General features: G+C 35.9%; 1 non-coding gene across 1 annotated transcript; it reads left to right on the top strand.

Annotated features, from left to right (window-relative positions):
- The first annotated feature begins 14,342 nt into the window (after window positions 1-14,342).
- Window positions 14,343-14,449, top strand: LOC131182633 (small nucleolar RNA R71). The gene has a single exon (XR_009150895.1). It is a non-coding gene; the product is annotated as a small nucleolar RNA R71 (small nucleolar RNA).
- Window positions 14,450-21,408: the final 6,959 nt, after the last annotated feature.

The following is a 21,408-nucleotide window of genomic DNA, read 5'->3' as shown; positions in this document are numbered from 1 at the left end:
TTGTGGATCATTCATATTGATCACAATTCACAACAATGGTGTTCATGTATCATTGTACTCAAAACATTCTTCTTTCTCTTATAAAGAAAATTAATGTTCCATTCATATTTTCATGTGATTCATTTATTCATTACAATATTTATATGAATTCATAACTCATGCAAGGTGTTATTATCTTATTTGTAATGGAAACATAAGTCCTAATGTAAACCTCATCCCATTTATACTCAACCATCCTTCTAGGTTAATTTCATTTCATATTCAAGTGGTATCACTTATGTTTTATTAGACCTACTAGTAATGGGAATATAAATCTTAACTATATACTCACATTACTTAAATGTTCATTAAGTCATTTAGGTGAATTACTATTTCTATTCCAAGTAATCCATGAATATTTCATGGATTCCAAATTTGATACCTTAATTTCCTCTACTAATTTAGTTATTACACTTGTGTCTTTGTATTACTATTTACTCAAATTGTTGACTTTTTAATACATAATAAATTTATTGAACCTAAGTTCACCAAGATACCACATTTTGAATTCTAAAGTTATTGGTATTGGTTGCCAATACCATTTCAAAGCTTAGTGTTGGTTACTTTACAATTTTCAGATTTCAAGCACTAAGTTTACTATTCCATTGGTCATTTGTACAGCAGGAATTTGATAAAATTGTCTTTATGAAAGTTGTTCCTTATTGTGTCTAGTTACATTTCTTTTTTTGAATCACTCCATTTGGAGTTTTGTAGCTCAAGTTATGGCCCAAACACCATAACTGGCCGGATTAGACAGAATCCAGAATTTTGGGCAAAACTGGTTCTGGCAGATTTAGTGACCTAAGTTTGGTTGGCAATGTGACTAGGTTATGGTCAGAATTTGGATTTGTGTTCTTCATGAAAGTTGTAGGGATATGTCTCAGCTTTCTGTTGGTAAAATTTCAGATCAATTGAACTTTTCTACACTGATTTATGACCATTTGAATAAACATTATTCATTTGGTTATTTTTCAGTGACAACAAGTTGATCACCCAGATTGGGGCAGTTTTTAGGTTATCCTAAGTTGGTTTACTGGGCATGGTTTCTTCACCAAAAATGTGTCATTATGTCCTAAGTTTAATTTCCAATTAGTCTCACACCAATTGGAGTAACCTAAGTCTACTTATGGTCACATTTAGGTACTGGACTCAAAGTCCAGAAAATCCTGCATGAACACAACACTTCCAATACCCCCCATTCTACACTACTACCAACTTCAATCACATTCAATACCCTTCCAATACTCCATAATTAATCTCAACACATCAATTTATCAATATAACATCAAATTCCCAATTTAGCAAAACCTAAATCAATTTGGTGCAACTTCAAAATCCAAAGGAATTGATAGCACTAACCTTGGTCCCTCGGCTTCAAACAACCTTCAATCACCCTTCACTTCAATTAAACTCCACTTCCCCCTTGTATTCCACTTCTGGCCAGATTTCTCACTTGGAAATTTGGTGTGTTTTCTTCACTTCAAGGCTGGATATGAAGTTCCCTCAAGGTTTCCAACAATTTTGGTGAAGAGAGGGTGGTGGTTTGAAAGCTTGGAATGGTGGATCTATGATGGAAATGAAGAAAATTGAGAGATAATGGTGAGGAGGAATTAGGACGGAAGAATGCTGGCTGAAGAGGAGGGAAATCAGTTTTAATTTAGATAATGAAGATAAGTCGTCTAATTTCTATTTGATGTTAGCTTTTATTAGGTCATGCTTATGTCATGCATATATCATAATTAATTTTCTTTCTTTCATTTCTTTTCTTTTTCTACTTATTTCTAATTTAATTTTCATTACTTCTTATTCATATTTTATATCATAATAATTATTTACTTAACTAGACAAATCGGTTAAAAATCATCTCTGAAGATAAAATGACCAAAATGCCCTCTGTTTGGCTTATTGAGACAAAATCATCTGTACCTATCCAAAAAATTTTCTAAGCTTTTTCTTGGCATTCTAATATCATAGAAACCTCAATGACTCTTCTCTAAAGTCCCAAAAATTATTTTATGAATTTTCTCCAGGGTTTAGGGCTTCTAGTTGCGAAGACCTTAACTTCCCACTGGGTTACCCATCGCTAGGGCACCGGCTCATTTAACTTGATTGTATTTTATTTCTAAAAGTTTTCCTAAATTTTTTTTATTAATATTTGAGTTATTTATGATTCCTCACTCTAGTTTAAATATTTTTTCAGACGTTCTAACTGTCCGGACCAACACCGGTGTTACACTTAATATGCTATTTACTTATGCATTTTGCTTCCTCAAAAGGGTATGGTAGGTGCATAGGTTAGGGGCTAGGTAAATAACATAGGTAAGCAATAAATTCTAAGGGATCAATATAGGCTTTAAGTTGGCTATAAGGGATATACATTTTAATTAGGGGTGGCTAAGGCTTAGTGAGCCTATAACAAAGAATGCCTTAATCATTTCTTCATCAAGCATATGCTAGGATTTCACCTTGATAGGTCCAAGAGATATGTTCTAGAGCTAGTGAGGCATTTTTTAGGTTTGCTTGTATTTCAAAAATTGTTCTCCTAATTTTACAAGTTCAATGTGATAAATTAATAGTTATGAAGAGGTTTAACTAGTCTAGTTCCATTAAAGAGATTAGTTTCTTCACAAATAACATGTTAGAATCCCTTTTTGCCTATCTAGATATGTTCATTCTTCTATTCAGTGGAGTCCAATTATTAGCTTACTAGAATTTGGTTATAGTGACAAGTTTCACAATTTAAAGTCCAAAATTTTTCAAAAATTTTCAAAAATTTTGATACACAAGAATAATGTAGCTGAATTTAAACAAAGTAATAATGTGCATGTAATGATATGCAATGTAATGTTATGCAATGCACTTGTATCCCCCCCCCCCCCCCCCAAACTCAAACCAGACATTGTCCTCAATGTTAAAATAATATGCAAAATCAAAGAACATGTACAAAGATTATAAGGAAGCATATTATTTATTAGGTATTGAAATGTTTGGACATTAAGCATATAAAAGAGACCTATGATTGCAACTTAGAACTAAGGCATGTAAGATATTACAATAAAGATCCTATCTTATAGTTCTAGCTCTAAAAGGTCTCTGATGGTGATGATAGCGATGCTGGCTCCTCCTTCTCATCATCTAGCTTCTCCATTAGCATGTCCAATTTGTTGTGGGCTTTCTGGAGGGTGTCCTCAATTGCTCGCATTCCGCTGTATATTGTGGTCTCCATGCACTGTAGGTATGCGAGGACCAGATCTGTTGGTGGTGGTGTGTATAGAGGCACTCGAACGGGGGACTCTTGGAACATCCGCTCTTGGCCTTCTTCTTAAGGCTGCGAAGTCTCGCCAGGTCCTTCTCGTGCTTCGTCTCTTCGAGGGATGGCGTTCCCTTCGACATCCAGCAGGTAGCATGTGTTGCCCACCTTCTTACATATCCCCATGGATATGCAGATAGTTTGATCTATTCTTGATGTTCCAGTGATAGAGCGCAGCCTGTGATGTCCTGGAACGAAGCCGAAGTGGAGGGCAATGGTTGTGACAAGGACACCTAGCACGATATGCCCGGTAGACTAATGATAGAGGCAGTGGAGATGGTTGCACAAAAAGAATCCAATGCTGCAGCGCTGTCCGGTGACCATACACCACAAGAAGAATAGCTCGTTGGCGTTTATAATGCCAAGGCTATCGCCACAGCCTATGATGGTGTGGGCAGCGAACCGATGCATATAGCGCAGGGCTGGACTTATGATGCCCGTGGATTTGGACTTGCTAGAGTTATATGGCTCCATGTTTGGGGCAATGGAACTCCAGAAGTTGATGCTATTGTAAAGCATGCGGTTCCTAGGGATCTCCTGGTGGCCAGCGCTATCAAAGCCGAAGATGGCATTGAACTCATCTATGTTCATCACCCGGTCAACACCGAGGAGGCAAAATTCAATCCTACCCCTATCCTCCCTGTCGGTAGGCCAAAAGGTGGCCTTAAAACTGCCCAAGAACTTCAGTGTGGTGTCCCGGTATGCTAGAAATTGGAGTTGGGTGAACCTTGTCCACCCGACTCTATCGAGTAGCCCATTGATTTCATTCTGCAGCCCGATTTGCTCCAACAACGAAAAATCCATTTATTTGGTGGAGCTTATTTTCCAGGTGTGAAGCCGGGTGCACATTGCCTTATGGGCATCATCACGAAATCCCCAAGGAATGGAGATTTCAGGTTGTGAAGTGGCTTGTGGTTGGGGTTGCAGTGGAGGATGGGCTGGTTGAGATAGTTGGGGAGAGGCTACCCTTGTTCTTGGGTGTTGGGGTGGCGGCTGAGGTGGAGAAGATGAGGATTCTCCTCTTTTCCTTAAGGAAGAGCCGATTCTTCTCACATATTGCTTTGCAGGAGCTATTGATGAGTTTTTGAGAAGGAGAAGAGTAGGGTTTGGTGAAGGGAGATGAGATTTAAGGGGTTTTTATAGGCTAGGAGGGGTAGAGATGAAGGGTTTTTCCTTTATGAATGGTTTTACTGCTAGGGGGTGCATTTAAAGAGCTATTAGGACTCTTCGTTTCGGGCATTTCGAGCCCTAGGAGTCACGTCTACAACATGATACATGAGTCATGTATCACTAAACGGGTCTCGACATGTACGACCGTGTAAATTTCTGCCTAAAAATTTTAAATTCTGTCGTAGTATACAGCCCGTTTAAATGAGCTCTGGGACCCGTGTAACTTTCTGTCTCCCAAGTTGCTTTACTGGATATGTTACACGGCCCGTTTCAAATACAAGGAGGCCCATGTAACTCCTTGGCTTTAAGTTATTCTGCTAGAGACATTACACGGTCCGTGTAAATTGGGCTATGGACCCGTGTAACTTTCTGTCTCCCTCAGAGTTAAAAATGCAAGAAATTTACGAACTTCCAGAAAGTTACACGAGGTGTGTAAAACCAGTACACGACCTGTGTAATTTTTTGATTTTCCAAATTTTTGTCAAATGAAAAATTTTTATCATTACAACACATGAAATGGATGTAAAGTTTAGCAATAAAGCTACTTCCCTGGTTTTGTCCAATTTTCCCTTTTGAAGGTTTTGACTTGGTGATTCCTTTCCTTTCTTCTTCTCTACTCCCCTTTCTAAAAAATCCTACAAAATGAAATGCTAATGAGTACAAAACAAAAATCAATATGAAAAAGGAGAAAAAAAAAAAAAAAGAAAAGTTCAGAAAAATTTCTGGGTTTCCTCCCAAAAAGCACTTGTTTATAGTCTTTAGCTGGACTTTGCTTGTTTATGGTCTGTTGGTAGGATGGTTGAGGGTGCAACTGACTTCCATTTCTATGGGTTCTCCCTGAAAGTAAGGCTTCAGCCTCTGCCCATTGACCTTAAATGCACCTGAGGTTTCGTTCCACACTTCTACTGCTCCATGTGGGAAGACTTGGGTGACCTTGAAAGGTCTGGACCATCTTGATTTTAGTTTCCCAGGAAAGAGTTTTAATCTAGAGTTGAATAAGAGGACAAGATCTCCTTCTTTTATTTCTTTTCTTGCTATGCGCCTTTCATGCCATCTTTTGCTTTTATCCTTGAAAATTTTGGGGTTTTCGTATGCATCCTGTCGAATTTCTTCCAACTCATTCAGTTGTAGGTGTAACACCCCTCACCCATCTATAGTGTAGCCGAGCAAGGCGTGCTACAATCGGTGCAGAAGCACCCTAATTTATCTTATTTTATTTTTTTAATAATTTTGAATTCGTTAAATTTGACATCAATTATTTTTTTTCGACGGAGAAACTAGCGGAGTTTCTCCTATTTTATTATCATATGACATATTTCAATATTCACCTGTTTGAAATTCAATAATATTTCCAAAATAAAATCTTATCCATGCTAATCATAATTATCTCATCAATCATTCTCATAATTTTCTCATATTTCAAATCTCATCCATACATTTCAATTTCATAATCATTTCCGTACATTTCCATTCATACTCAATTCATATGTAAACATTCTCAAATTTCATGAGCAAAATTTTCAAATTTCCTTAATTTACATAATTTACAAAATAATTACAAAATTTCATAATTTACATGATATACAAATTAATTACAATTTGCTAATTTATATTACAATATAAGAAATAAATAACATACACAAAATACATGATATGCTTAAGGTGAGCCCTATCTACATGCATTGCTGAGGAGGTGACAACCTTGAACGCTCTGCAGATCAAAACTCCAAAATCTCTGTTTAGTATTCGCTGGGCTTTAACTTCAGTACCTGCGCGAGGAAACAATTCCATCGCGCTAAGCATTGCTGCTTAGTGGTGCAATAATATAACAAGGAAATAATATACAAATAAAGATAGAAATAAAACATAATTCAAATAATTAAGATTTATTTATACTTCACATGCGGTTTCTAAAATTTAATATGGTTTATCCTAATTTAGTCTTCTTTGAAAGTGTTTATTTCGCCAATGTACAGTAATAATGTACAAAGAAAAATAATCTGAAAATAATAAATTTATGCTTATATTATTATATAAGTCACATTTGCAATATTTGTTTATGTTATAATTTTCTTTGCTAATCTTTTAGCATTTTCTCTATACTTGCTAGGTTGTCTCAGATTGTTTCATAATAAGTAAATTTTGATATCGGTCCAGTTCATTTCGATTCTTTCTAATAAATAACTATTCTCATTCATTTTAGGTCATCTTACTCATTTACTTAATTTCTAATATATATTTTTTTTTATTTACTAATATTCTTAACATATTTCAATAAATTTCACTGCCCAAGTAACCTATGACAGGCTGACTAAACTGGATAACGGGTCGTTGGCACTGGACACCGCGGTGCCTCGGCCCGTCATACCATGGGACGCGGAATGTCAACCACGTATGCAGTCAGTATGGCTAAAAAGCCATGATAACACATAATCAGGCATAAAAGCCATGAATACAAGCATAAAGCCATGAATGCGGGCATAAAGCCATGAATACGGGCATAAAGCCATGAATACAGGCATAAAGCCTTTCGCAGTACTGCTAAAACAATACCCTATTGGCATGCCAAACTATCCAATCTGACACACATGTCTAGGCAATACAAGGGCACATAATATCATTAAACATTAATATATTGTGTTTTATGACTTCATTATTTCATAATAAATTTCAATTATAATTCATACATTCATTTGATCATTTATATGATCACAATTCACATCAATTATCCTTTTTATACCATTGTACTCAAAATACTTCTCCTTTCTACAATAATGAGAACTAATGTCTCATTCATACATTAATATGGTTCATTTATTCATTCTTTATGTTATTCATATTAATCACAATTCTAAACAATGGTTCACATGTACCATTGTATTCAAAACATTTTTCCTTTTCTCATTTATACATTCAAGAATCTACTTATGTAATTGCAAATTTTATATTTCAAGTTGAGTTATTAATATTTTATGAATTCCATTTGTGATGGGCATATAAGCCCTAACTATCTATTCATATCAATTAGGTGACTTATTTTTCATGTTTCAAGTAATCCATAAATATTTCATGGATTTCAAATTTATGGCCTTAATTTCTTTTTAACAATTTTGACTAGGATGCATAGTCCACATTTGTCATACAATTCTAAGCATTTAAGCTTAGAATTGGTTCTAGGTCTTCATCTTAATTTACTAATCATTTTGATTACTATTTACCTAACTAGTCAACCAAAATGTTGACTTTTTTATACTTAATGGATATATTAATTCTAATTACACTAAGATCCCACATTTTGAGTTTTACATTTGCTAGTATTAATTGTCAATTGCAATTTAAAGTCCCCTAAATGCATTTCTAATTTCACATTTGAATTTCAAGTTTTGGTGTCACTATTCACCTCATTGGTCAACAAAAATGTTGACTTTTGGATAGAAAATAGGTACATTGGTTTTGACACTCCAAACATACCACATTTTGCATTTAAAACTTGTTGGAAGTTATCACCATTACCATTTCTAAGCCTAACACTAAGTGGCAGAATTTTCAGTTTTTGTACCATAAGTTTACTATTCTATTAGGGACTGTTACAGTGGAAATTTGAGGAAATGGTAAACATGAAAGTTGTTCCTTATTTTGTCTAGTTGAATTTTCTTTTTTGAATCACTCCATTTGGAGTTTTGTAGCTCCAGATATGGTCCAAAAACCACAGCTGGCCGGATTTCAATTCTGCAGAATTTACCAAATTTACAGTACCATAAACAGTGACTGTGACTGCCATTTTGATTAAGTTTTGGTCATAATTTGGGGTATGTTTCTTCATGAAAGTTGTTTGTCTATGTCTTAACTTGTTGCTGTAAAAATTTCAGGTCAATTGACCATATCTACAGTGAGTTATGGCCAAATGAGTTCATTTGGTCATTTCTGCAGGTGCTGTTGCAGGGTATCCGGATTGGGGGCAGTTTTTGGTCCACTTGCTTTGGTCTTTTGGGCATGGTTTCTTCAGGAAAATTGTGACATTATGTGTCTAGTTTCATGTCCAATTGGCCAAATACCAATTGAACCTACACAACCAAAGTTATGGCTGTCCAAGTGGGCTGGAATTACAGCCACCCTGTTGTTACTCTAGGCAGCATACCAAACCAGTTTGCAATGCTATAATTCACTCTAAGTCATGGTCAACATACCTCAAATGGTCACTAATTGACCATTAAAATGTTCATTCACCATTACCTAAGCAAGGTCCAAGTTTCTCTCCAAAACCCTAACCCTAATTGACCAAGCCTCCAATTCATGCATCCCACTCCTAATTTGCTATACTAATCATATAATTTATAAGAGGGGCAGCAATATATCACTTTAAACCAAAGATTTCTCCTAACCCTAACTCATGTCAAGGCTGCCAAAACTTCATGGAATATAACCATGCTTCATTAATTCAATTTTTGTCAAATTTTTAACTTACTTAGCTCAAATTCATGATTAGAAAGATGTAAAAGCAAAGGTTATGGCACTAACCTCTTTGGTGATTTTCTAAGCTTGTTCACACCTCACTTTCTTCCACTTTCTCTTCTTCTAATTGCTGCCCAAGTCTTGCTCTAGTGGTAAGGGAAATTTTTAGTGAAGGGAGGACAAGGTTTTGAGGTGGTTTGAAGTGGGAAATGAAGCTTAAGGGAGCTTTAATGGTGGAACCTCTTCTCTCTCTCTCTCTCAACGTTTTTTAGGCTGCCCAAAGGTTGAAGATGCAGATTGGTTTTTCAAATTTTTGGTCACTTTTATCTCTTTTAATGAGTTTAACAAATTGTGATTGGTGGATAGGTTTTTAATGACATCATATGATGTCATAATTAGGTATTTTCTTTCATTTTCTTTTCTTCTTTTCTCTACTCATTTTCAATTTAATTTTTAGCAATATTTATTCATATTTTAGATCATAATAATTATTTACTCAACTGGACAAGTCGGCCAAAAATCACCTCTGAAGGCGAAATGACCAAAATGCCCTCCGTTTGGCTTAACGGGTCAAAATTGTCTGTACCGATTGAAAAATTTTTCTAAATATTTTCTTGGCATTCTAATGCCATAGGAACCTCAATGACCCTTCTCTGGAGTCCCAAAAATTATTTTATGAATTTTTCCCCTGGTCTAGGGCTCCTCGTTGCGAGAACCGCAACTTCCCTCTGGTTACCCATCGCTTGGGCACCGGCTCGTTTAACTTGGTTGTATTTTATTTCTAAAATTTTTCCTAAATTTTTCTTATTAATATTTGAGTTAATTATGGTTCCTAACTTTAGTTTAAATATTTTTTCCGGATGTTCTAGCTGTCCGGACCGACACCGGTCACCGGAACAGTAGAATGTACGGAGTTGCTACAGTGAGGGTGTTACAGTAGGAGTCTTTTCTCACTAGCCACTTTAAGGTCAAAGTTTAGGATCTGAATTGCCCAATAAGCTTTATGCTCAAGTTCAACAGGGAGATGGCATGATTTTCTATAAACCAGTCGGAAGGGTGTTGTGCCAATTGGGGTTTTATATGCAGTGCGGTATGCCCATAGTGCATCATCTAACTTCATGTACCAGTCCTTCTTGGATCTGTTTATAGTTTTCTCCAGAATCTGCTTCAGTTCCCTATTTGAGATTTTTACTTGATCGCTGGTTTGAGGATGATAAGGTGTGGCCACCTTGTGAGTCACTCCATACTTTTTCAGTAGTGTTTTGAATTGTTGGTTGCAGAAGTGACTTCCTTCATCACTGATTATTGCTCGTGGTGTGCCAAATCTTGTGAAAATGTTCTTCTTAAGGAACCTTGTGACCACTCTAGCATCGTTGGTTGGTGTTGCAATTGCTTCTACCCATTTTGACACATAATCAACTCCAACCAGAATATGCTTGTTTCCACAAGAAGAGGGAAATGGGCTCATGAAGTCTATTCCCCATACATCAAACAATTCTATCTCGAGTATACCATATAGTGGCATTTCATTCCTTCTTGAACTTTTACCTGTTCTTTGGCATTGATCACAAGCTAGCACAAAGGATCTTACATCCTTAAACAAATGTGGCCAATAAAACCTTGCTTACAAAATATTGGCTGCAGTTTTTGAGGTGCCAAAGTGTCCTCCATATAGTGATGAATGGCAATGATGAATGATACTTTTCATATCTTCCTCTGGTATGCATCTTCTTATCAGCCCATGATTACATCTTTTGTACAGTAGAGGTTCCTCCCATAAGTAATATCTCACATCATGTAGGAATTTCTTCCTTTGCTGATAAGTCATGTTTAGAGGCAGTACCCTGCATACAAGAAAATTAACAAAGTCAGCGTACCATGGAGCCTTGGAGAATGCAAGTAATTGCTCATCAGGAAATGAATCATCAATTGGTAAATTTTTGAAGTCCCCTGTGTACTCCAATTTTAGTCTAGAAAGATAGTCAGCTACTACATTTTCGGATCCTTTTTTGTCCTTGATTTCAAGGTCAAATTCTTGCAAGAGTAGAATCCATCGAATCAGCCTTGGTTTTGCTTCCTTCTTGTTTAAAAGGTACCGGATTGTAGCATGATCTATGAATACAATGACTTTTGACCCAATGAGGTAAGATCTGAACTTGTCCATTGCAAACACCACTGCTAGGAATTCCTTTTCTGTGGTGGCATAATTGATTTGCACATCATTGAGTGTCTTGCTAGCATAATAAATAGCATGGAGCTTTTTATATTTTCTTTGCTTGAGCACTGCTCCAACTACAAAGTCACTCGCATTGCACATCACCTCGAATGGTAGCTCCCAATTTGGTGGCTACATTATTGGTGCTGATATCAGGGCTTCTTTGATCCTGTTAAAGGAGACCAGGCAATTTTCATTAAAATCAAAGGGAACATCTTGACTTAACAAGTTGGTAAGTGGCTTAGCTATTTTGGAAAAGTCCTTGATGAATCTTCTGTAGAATCCTGCATGTCCCAAAAAGCTTCGCACTCCCTTGACTGATGTTGGGGGTGGCATGTTTTCAATGATCTCAATTTTTGCCTTATCAACTTCAATTCCTCTTTCTGATATCAAATGTCCCAGAACTATGCTTTCCCTTACCATGAAGTGGCATTTTTCCAATTTAGGACCAGGTTTAATTCTTCACATCTTTGCAACACCTTAGATAAATTAGCTAAGCAATCATTAAAAGTAGTTCCATAGATAGAAAAATCATCCATAAAAACTTCCATGATATCTTCAATATAATCAGAAAAGATAGCCATCATGCATCTTTAAAAGGTAGCAGGAGCATTACAAAGACCAAAAGGCATTCTCTTATATGCAAATGTTCCATAGGGACAAGTGAATGTTGTCTTTTCTTGGTCTTCTGGGTGAATAGGAATTTGAAAGAATCCCAAATACCCATCTAGATAACAAAAATAAGAGTGTTTTGCTAACCTTTCTAACATTTGGTCGATGAAGGGGAGAGGGAAATGGTCTTTTCTGATAGCACTGTTCAATTTCCTAAAATCTATACACATTCGCCAACCAGTGACTACTCTAGTAGGGATTAGTTCATTATTTGCATTTTGGATAACAGTTGTCCCACCTTTCTTAGGAACTACATGTACTAGACTAACCCATTTACTATCAGAAATTGAGTATATGACACCTGCATCTAATAGTTTTAAAATTTCTTTCTTGACTACTTCTTTCATGTTTGGGTTAAGTTTTCTTTGGTGTTCGATAATGGGTTTACTATTTTCTTCCATGGGTATCCTATGCATGCAAATCGAAGGGTTGATTCCCTTCAAGTCTTCTATTTTATACCCTATAGCTTTGCTATGGATCCTAAGTTCTCTTAACAATTTTTCCTCTTCTTACTTAGACAAGCTAGCATTGATTATAACAGGATATTTAGAATTTAAGTCCAGAGATGCATACCTTAGCAAGGAGGGGAGAGGTTTAAGCTCTACCTATTTAGCGTTTTCCTGGAGCTTACCTTTGGTTTGTTCCTCCTTCAACTTCTCCATCTCAAAAGCCTTAGCTAAGGGTAGGGGTGGATGAGCTGCTAGCTGTTGTGCACAGGCTGCTATTTCTGTATTTTCATCATCCATTGTGTGGCTATGCACAATACATGCTTCAAGAGGATCTTTAGGATGTGTCTTATGAAATTCTTTTTCAACTTGTTCGCCAATTATGTCAACCTTGAAGCATTCATCAGGTTTAAATTTGTGTTTCATTGTGTCGAACAAGTTGAACTCCACTTCTTCTTCTCCTACCTTAAGGGTTAGTCGCCCATTTTTGACATCTATGATGGCTCCGGAGGTTGCCAAGAATAGTCTTCCCAAGATGATAGGAATTTGAACATCTTCTTTCATCTCAAGGACAATAAAGTCTACTGGAATGAAGAATTTGCCCACTTTGATAGGGATGTTCTTAGGTATGCCCACAGGATATTTAACAGATCGATCAGCTAATTGCAATAAGATTATTGTGGGCTTCAGTTCTTCGATCTCCAGCTTTTTGCATATTGATAGAGGCATAAAACTGACGCTTGCCCCAAGATCGCAGAGGGCCTTGTCTATTTTCTTGTTACCAATGAGGCAGGGTATGGAGAAGCTTCTTGGATCTTTTAACTTTGGAGGCAGTTTGTTTTGCAGTATGGCACTGCATTCCTCTGTTAGAGCTATTGTTCCATAGTCTTCTAGCTTTCTTTTCTTTGACAGAATTTCCTTAAAAAATTTGGCATAGGATGGCATCTGAGAAAGTGCTTTAGTGAAGGGGATGTTGATATAAAGTTTCTATAAAACTTCCAGAAACTTCCCAAACTACTTGTCCAATTTGGCTTTCTAAAATCTCTGAGGAAAAGGTAGGGGAGGTTGGTATGGCTCTAATAATTTCTTTGTCTTCCTTGCTTCCTCTTCTTGATCTTTCTTAGCTTCTTTCTCCTTTTTCTCTGCTTGGCCTTTAGATTTTTCTATGGTTTCCTTTATCAGTTCTACCATTGGTTGTACTAGAGTTCTCCCACTCCTCAGTGTAACTACCTTACAATGCTCCCTTGGGTTCATTTCAGGTTGGCTAGGTAGTTTGCCAGCAGCCTTACTTGAAGAACTTGCTTACTGAGCGATTTGATTCTCTAGCATCTTGTTATGAGTAGCAAGTTGGTCCACTCTAGAAGTCAGCTATTTAATCAATTCATTTTGTTGTTGTTAAGTTGCTAGGAATCCTTCCATCATGGTTTCCATGGTCATCTTCAGTTCAGGTTATTGAGGTTGGAGAGGTAATGATGGCTGTGCAAAGTTTTGACCTCTATTCTGAAATCCAGGGGGTGCTAGTGGTTTGTACCCTTGTTGCTTGTTTATTGGCTGGTTCTGCTGATTGGACCATGATAAATTTGGGTGGTTCCTCCATCCAGGGTTGTGAGTATTTGAATATGGATTGTTGGGCTGCCTTTGGTTGAAGTTTCCTCCATTATTTACATAGTTCATCTGTTCTGTGGAGGGTTCATTAAAATTATTGTATTCTGAACACAGGTATCCTCCTCCATAGCTATCCTCATGTTGACTGTTTGTACGAACTGCATTGGCTTGCATTCTTTTGAGTCTCTTTGTGAGCTTATCAAATTGAGCATTTATCATGCTTAGGGTGTCTACTTCCATGACCCCTACAGTTCTCCTTGCATTTCCTCTTTTATTTGACCACTCATAATTATGGTATGCAACCCTTTGTAGAAGTTCAAGTGCTTGTGTCACTGTTTTCTCCATTAGATCACCTTCTACAGCTGAATCAACCGTGCTCCTTGTAGAGGGTAGTAATCCATTACAGAAATTTTGCACTAATAGCCAATCCTCTATGCCATGGTGTGGACATTCCCTCTGCAGGTCTTTATATCTTTCCCATGCATCATAGAGTGATTCTCCTTCCTTTTGTCTGAAGGTGTTGAGCTCAAGCCTCAGTTTTACAGTCTTTGCAGGTGGAAAATACCTTACAAGAAAAGCTTGAGAGAGGTTTTCCCAAGTGGTGAACGTTCCAGCCGATTGAGAAAGTAACCAATTCCTTGCTCTGTCCTGAAGGGAGAATGGGAATGCTCTGAGTCTTATTGCTTGATCAGACACTCCATTCATCTTGAATGTGTCACATAGGGCAAGAAAGCATTGGACATGATAGCGTGGGTCTTCTGTTGGTGAACCTACAAACTGAGTTTATTGAATCATTTGGAGCCATACTGGTTTTAATTCAAAGTTGTTGGCTTCCACTGTGGGTCTAGTGACACTGGGCTGAAATCCTTGGACAGATGGAGCTCTGTAATCTCTCAAGAGTCTTGGTCTGTCATTATTATCGGCCATGGTTGGAATTTCAGGATCTCCTTGATCGTACTCTTAATGTTTACTTTCCCTCCTGATGGCTCTTAGAGTTCTGTCTGTCTTCGGATCACAGTCCAAAATTTCTTTTTCTGGCCTTGTTCTGGTCATATACTAGATCAGGCACCTGAGAGAAAAGAAGAGAAATACAATCAGTAAAATAAAATTAGATAATAATTATAATTGCCTAAATCAGCTAAATCGCCTATCGCTTGATATTACTAAAGCCAAAAATCCCCAGAAACGGTGCCAAAAACTTATTTCACTAGTTTTACAACCCCGCAAGTGCACGGATCGCTAACAAGTAATAAAGTGATGAGTAGAGTATCATTCCCACTAGGAATTTGATTAGCAAGTACCAATCTACATAGTAATTTTGACTGTCTAGGCTATCGAATACTTAGGGAATGAAGTTTGTTAGCCTTAAACACTAGAATGGTAAACTTAAAACGAAATGATTTATTTGAAACAATTCTGAAATTAAGATTTCACTCACACTTGAATCTTACTAGGGATGTTATCTCGTTTATTTACTGAATTGAGAATCATTTTCCTTGATGGAAATCAGTGCTAAGTTATCCTAAATCCTCTCTCAAGGCACCTAGGGTGTATTCTAATTAACTCAAACCCAACTTTCGTGGTGATCAAATTAATTAAAATCCTTTAAGATTTTTGACCAATTTTGAAATTCCACAAAGGCATCAGCCTATGTCTAGGTTAGAATTCCTAGCTTAAAGATCTTGATTTTCTAATATTAATCTTCACCTTTCAGTCCTTCAATTAATATCTACAATCATGGCTAAGTGGGTACCAGTACATAGCATGCATTAAGATCATAAGAAATTAAATCAAGGAATGAATCTCAAATCCAATAAATAAAACTTAGTGTTCATCCATAATAATAATTACAAGCATTACTCTCCCAAATCCAGAATAAGAAAACTACTCACTCATGGTGAGTTCAGCAAACATCATGATAAAAGGTAAAAACAGTAAAAAGAAAATCATGTAGAAGAAATAAAACAATAAAAATTCTGTCTTGGGAGATGAAATGAAGGAACAAAAGAGAGTTTGCAGCTTTGATCTTGTGGAGCTTCAGTTGGAAAACTCCTTTTGGTATTGATGTTTCTCTCCTTGAGACGGCTGGAGAGAGTGCAGAGTGTGGATTTCTCTCCTTCAAAACTCCTCAAAAGTGTTGTCAAAAGATAAAAGAGAGCCTCCCTTTTTCTAATGTTTTCTCTTTTATTTATAATGGTTGCTCTAGGGTTAGATCATTTTGAGTCCAAAAGGCTTTAGGAGTCTCATTTGAATCAGAAAACAAGAGCGGAAATTCAAGTTATAAAACTGGCTACCATATAGTACACGGCCTGTGTGTCACTACACAGCCCAGGGCCGTGTAACTTGCTGGAGTGGAACTACGGAGTCTTGCATTAGAACAGAGAGTTACATGGGTCTGCGCCAATTACATGGGCCTAGTTACACGGGCCTGGTTACACTAGTCGTGTACTATTATTCCCTTAAGGTTCTTCAAGCTTGTGCCCGGCAGAGACTTACACGGGTCCCTGCAGATTACACGGGTCTAATTACACGACCCGTGTACTTTTGTTTCTCCATTGGCTATCTGGCTTTCTTCTAGCAGAAGGTTACACAAGTCTAGGGCTTAGCTTACATGACCTGTGTACTTTGTATCAGCAGCAATACTCAGTCTCTTGACCTCTCCAAGCTTTCTTTTACACTCCTATACTGTGGGGCTTCACCCAAACACCTGAAATGATGCAGAAAACATGGAATTAAGGGCTTGACAATAGAAATTACAAAAACTAATGAAATTAACTACTATGAAAGAAAATGCTTACCTAAATGCTATGAGATAGTATACAAATGTGCTTAAAAACATCTATACAATTCAAGTGTATCAGGCACAATGGCTAATAACTAGGCATATAACCTGTAGAACAATCATACCAAACATATATTGTCAGTTCATGATTTTCTCTGTAGGCAGTACTATTATCTGTAGTCCCTAATTGGTATACCAGTCAATCCAAATTAAATAAATAAGTCTAGGTATACTATAGGTAATTACACATTATTACTTATTTATTTGAAATGTTCATATAATCGATCCAAATTAAATAAATAAGTCTAGGTATACTATGGGTAATTACACATTATTACTTATTTATTTGAAATGTTCATATCACTTTATAGTGGGAAAATAGGTCCCACATACCCCTTTCATGTAGTTTAGTGTTTAATGGCTTGTTGGGGTTAAATTCCTACCATAAGATAATTTATCTCATGGACCTTTCTTTGGGTTCAGTTTTTTTATCTTACTTTTACCTATCCATTTGATCAATTTGTAGCCACTGTTTGGCCACACTTCCTTCATGGAAGTTGTTCTTCTATGTCTTATCTTTATTTTCCTTTTTGAATCATGTCAATCTGATTTTTAGAACTTAAGTTATGGTCAGATGACCACAGCTAATTCATTTTTAGATTCTGGTTTCTCAATTAGGCAGCTTTTAGACTTAAACTTTACCTAGTTACAGGAACATGTTGCAGTCACTTTTAGGCATGGTGATCTTCATAGAAATTGTTTTCCTATGTCTTATGATCATTGAGAAATTTGTATCACTTTTTTTTAAAAGTTTTGTGGAATTATTTATGGTCAATTAACTGACCTAGACTCATGTATCCTGTGCCAACAGGATTTCAGTTCAGGTAAGTGATTGCAGGTTAACTTTTCAGGTCCTTAAATTCATAATTTGAGGAAGGTTTCTAAAACAAGGTTGTAACCCTATTTCTTAGGTTTTTGGAAAGGTATGGCTCATCCCAATTGGATTTTTCTAGTGGGAGATATGACTAAGAGACTGTACTGGGGTCAAACAAAGTTTGGTCAGAATCCAAGTTTTGATGTATTGACTTGTTCTAACAAGTTGACCTAGTTCTTTTGATTTTTGGATTTTGGTCAAAATACCAATATTGTAGATCTATGTCTTGTGGACATTTTTCCACTTGTTTCAGTACATTTTAGTTCTTGTCGACTAAGTTATTGCCATTTTGCCAAAACTGGTCAGGTAAGTTTATGTCCAGCAGTTTCTGGGCAACCTAATTCTGGACAATTTTGTGACCCAACTTGGGCTAGCAATTTGGTTTAGTTTAAGGGATTTCTGGGTTCTGTGGTCTTCATGAAAATTGTAGCCCTATGTCTAATCTTTCCAATGGTATAAAATTCAGGTTATTTGGACAAGTATAGAGGGAGTTATGACCAAATGAATATGTACTTTTCATTTAGTCATTTTTTGGGTTTTGTGCAGGGTCATCCAGATTAGGACAGTGTTTAGGTCAAGTTTTGGATAGAATTTGGGTATGGTTTCTTCATGGAAAATTGATTGTTTTGGGTCTGATTTCACCTCCTATTGGCATCATTCCAATTGGAGCAACACACAATTAGTTATGGCTCAAAACTCAAGCTGGACTCAATGAGTCCCAAACCTATAGAAAAAGCACTCCCAAATTTTCAATCTCCTTCGACTTCCTTGCTTCAATTGGTATACATAGCACTTCTATAAGCAACAATTTCATCTCAATTAGGTCAATCTCAATAATTACACAAAATCCTTAAATCTTGTACACAAACCCTATTTTTCAAAGTTTCAAACTCAATCAATTCAATCCCTTTCACTTCTCATACATATACTCATACCAATAATCATCTTTAAGCTTATTTATATCATTAAACTCATCAAAGCCCAACACATTTCATGGCTGTCAAAAATGGTGACATCATGGGTTCATGGATTTCTTTTTAATTTCTTAAAATTTCTACTTATCTCAAGCCATTTTCAAGGATTAAAAGAAGAAGGAATGAAGAAAAGCACTAACCTCTTATGACCCAACTTGTAAACTTCCCAAAACCTCAACTTTCCTTCTTCTTATGGCTACCAATAGCTTCCTTATGGAGTGGGGATGATTTTTAATGAAGAGGGCTAAGGGTTTTGGTGAGTAAATGAGTAGGGATTCAAGCTCAAAGCTTTACAAAAATGGTAGAAGAAAGGGAGTCCATTGTGCTGGCCAAAGAGAGAGAGAAAATATGGACAAGATGACTTGGTAGGTAGATTTTGTCTCTTGTGTGTATTTACATATATATAATTTTTATACTTCATTTTTTTTATACTGTCATAAATCCTTTTTCTTTTCTTTTCTTCTTCTTTCTCTTCTCATTTTCCTAATTCAAATTCATAAATTTATAATTTTAATTTATTTTAATTCTCTCAAATTTTAATTTCACATTTAGGTCAAAATTCACCTCTAGAGGTGAAATGATTAAAATGCCCTTCATGGTGCTCATCGGGTTATTATTATTATTTTTGTACCAATTAATAAATTCTCTTAATTTTTATTTTATTTTCTCTAAATTTTTCCTATATTTTCTTCACATTTATTTCATCAACTTATGCCTCCTCACTATAGTTTAAGTGTAGTTTCAGACATTCTGACTGTCTAAACAAACATTAGTCATCGGAACAGTATAATGCATGGACTGTCTACGGTGAGGGCGTTACAAGCTAGCCCTTCCCTCATTAATAATGGTTAGTAAGGTTAAGATTGCTTTATCATGGTGTAAAACACGACATTGATCATGAAATTTTGTGTCATGGTTTAAACTGTGGGTTAACGTTGGCAACACTTATAATTTGTGATTTGTGATTGTGAATTATGACCTCTTCATTGAAAGGTGATTTCCATAAATGATTCTTATGGACTTAGAACTTTTGTGTGATATTTTCATGCTTATGAAAAATATGATTTATTATATTTTGACAAGTTATGCTTTATTTTAAGTTTTAAAGTTATTAGTTGTGCACCACTGAATGATATACTCAACGATAGCTTATTTATGCTGTCGCAGGTAAGGGAAAGGAGAAGGTTACCGAGTGAGAGACTTGGGAGCAGCATTTTGTTTTTACTCTGGGTATATATATAGTAGGTATACTCCTGTAATTTCCTTTTGATGTATTTTGTAACTATATGTATGGATGTACGGACATTGAGCAATTTGTATTAAAAAGCATTACATTGCTAAAGCATTTTGGGATTGTAAATATTTGTAACTTTATTTTAAGACTTATGTAAATGTAACTTTCATAATATTAAGTTTATTGTCTCTAATGGATGAAACTTTTGAAATCAAATGTTTACTTGAAATGTGAAAGTATTAATATTATGCTTGTGAAATGGATTGAAGAAAATCTTTTACTTGATTTATTTCATGGTTTCAACAGGTTATACTTTGGGTTTTGTTAAAGTTTTAACTATCACCTTGCAGCTTTTTCGCAAAATAAAGATTAAATAAAATGCTATGTTTTGTTTAAAATCCCTCGTAGTATATTTAATGGGTTATCAATAGGTGTAGTTCGGTAATTAATTAGATATACTACGGGATCATGTCATACCTTACAAAGGGGTAAGGTGTGACAGAAAGTCTCAATGGGCTTCTTTATAAGCTAGGCATATTGGTAATATGAGGAAGCCCCGAGAAGCATCTTTGTAAGCCGGACAAATTGGTTTTGAGGAATCATTGGTTAGAAGTCTATCTTATATGAATTGTTTGTGATGTGTAAAATCATATACTTTATGCATTTCATATGTATAATATGAACAAAATTAATAATGATAACTGTTAGTTTACTCACTAAGCTTTCCAAATCTTACCCCATTCCCTTAACCCTAGGTTAATTGTGGTAGGTATAGAGATTTCAATAGAGGGCTAGCAAGTTGTAGTGGTTTAGCAAGGTTTAATGTATGACTTGAGGTCTTTATAGTGGATATGTAATTGTAAATCGTTAATTACTGTGCTTGGCTTTAGTTTATCATAAGTATGCAATAATTAAGAACAAAATAGCTTGTATGTTTGCCTTAAACCCTAAGAAATCTTTTAAGATTATGTTTAAATGGATGAACTATACTTTAGTATTTATGAATGTTTTTATAAGGCTCAAAATTCAAAGCCTCTTTAAATGAAATGTTTCATGTTGTAATGGAAACGTTGAAGTATAGATGCTTATGAGTTGCTTTTTTTGTTTATATGAAACAAAGAAATGTTTTTATCAGATTTTAGGCCTACTACGGGTTCTGACAGCCTTAAGCTGACCCTTCCCTACCGTCGATAGCGGCCCTTAGTTGGGTCATTACACCATTGTTCATTTATTTAGGGACTACCTAACTATTAAAGATGTCTAGAATTTGTGCTCTATTTTGTAAATTTGTTCAATTAATGGGCCTTCTTTCAAATTATAGTTTCTAAATTCATTTGATTGTTTGAGTTTAATGGACATGGCTAAGCTAAGTTTAGTACGTTATAATATTTTGTTTTTAAGGAACAAGGCTGTGTTTAAATGAGCAATTTTCGATCCACAGAGAGTTTGTATTTTAGTAGGATGTATGTCCTTTGACTATGTTATTCTTGGTTCCTCAGCTTTGGTTAATCAATCGTAACTCAATTTAAATGTAGATGTGTTAAGGTGGATTCCCCTGCCTACTAGTTTGGTTAA

Source organism: Hevea brasiliensis, chromosome 8 (assembly GCF_030052815.1).
Source record: "Hevea brasiliensis isolate MT/VB/25A 57/8 chromosome 8, ASM3005281v1, whole genome shotgun sequence".
In the NCBI taxonomy this organism is placed as follows: domain Eukaryota; kingdom Viridiplantae; phylum Streptophyta; class Magnoliopsida; order Malpighiales; family Euphorbiaceae; genus Hevea; species Hevea brasiliensis.
This window is presented reverse-complemented; position numbering and strand designations above follow the sequence as displayed.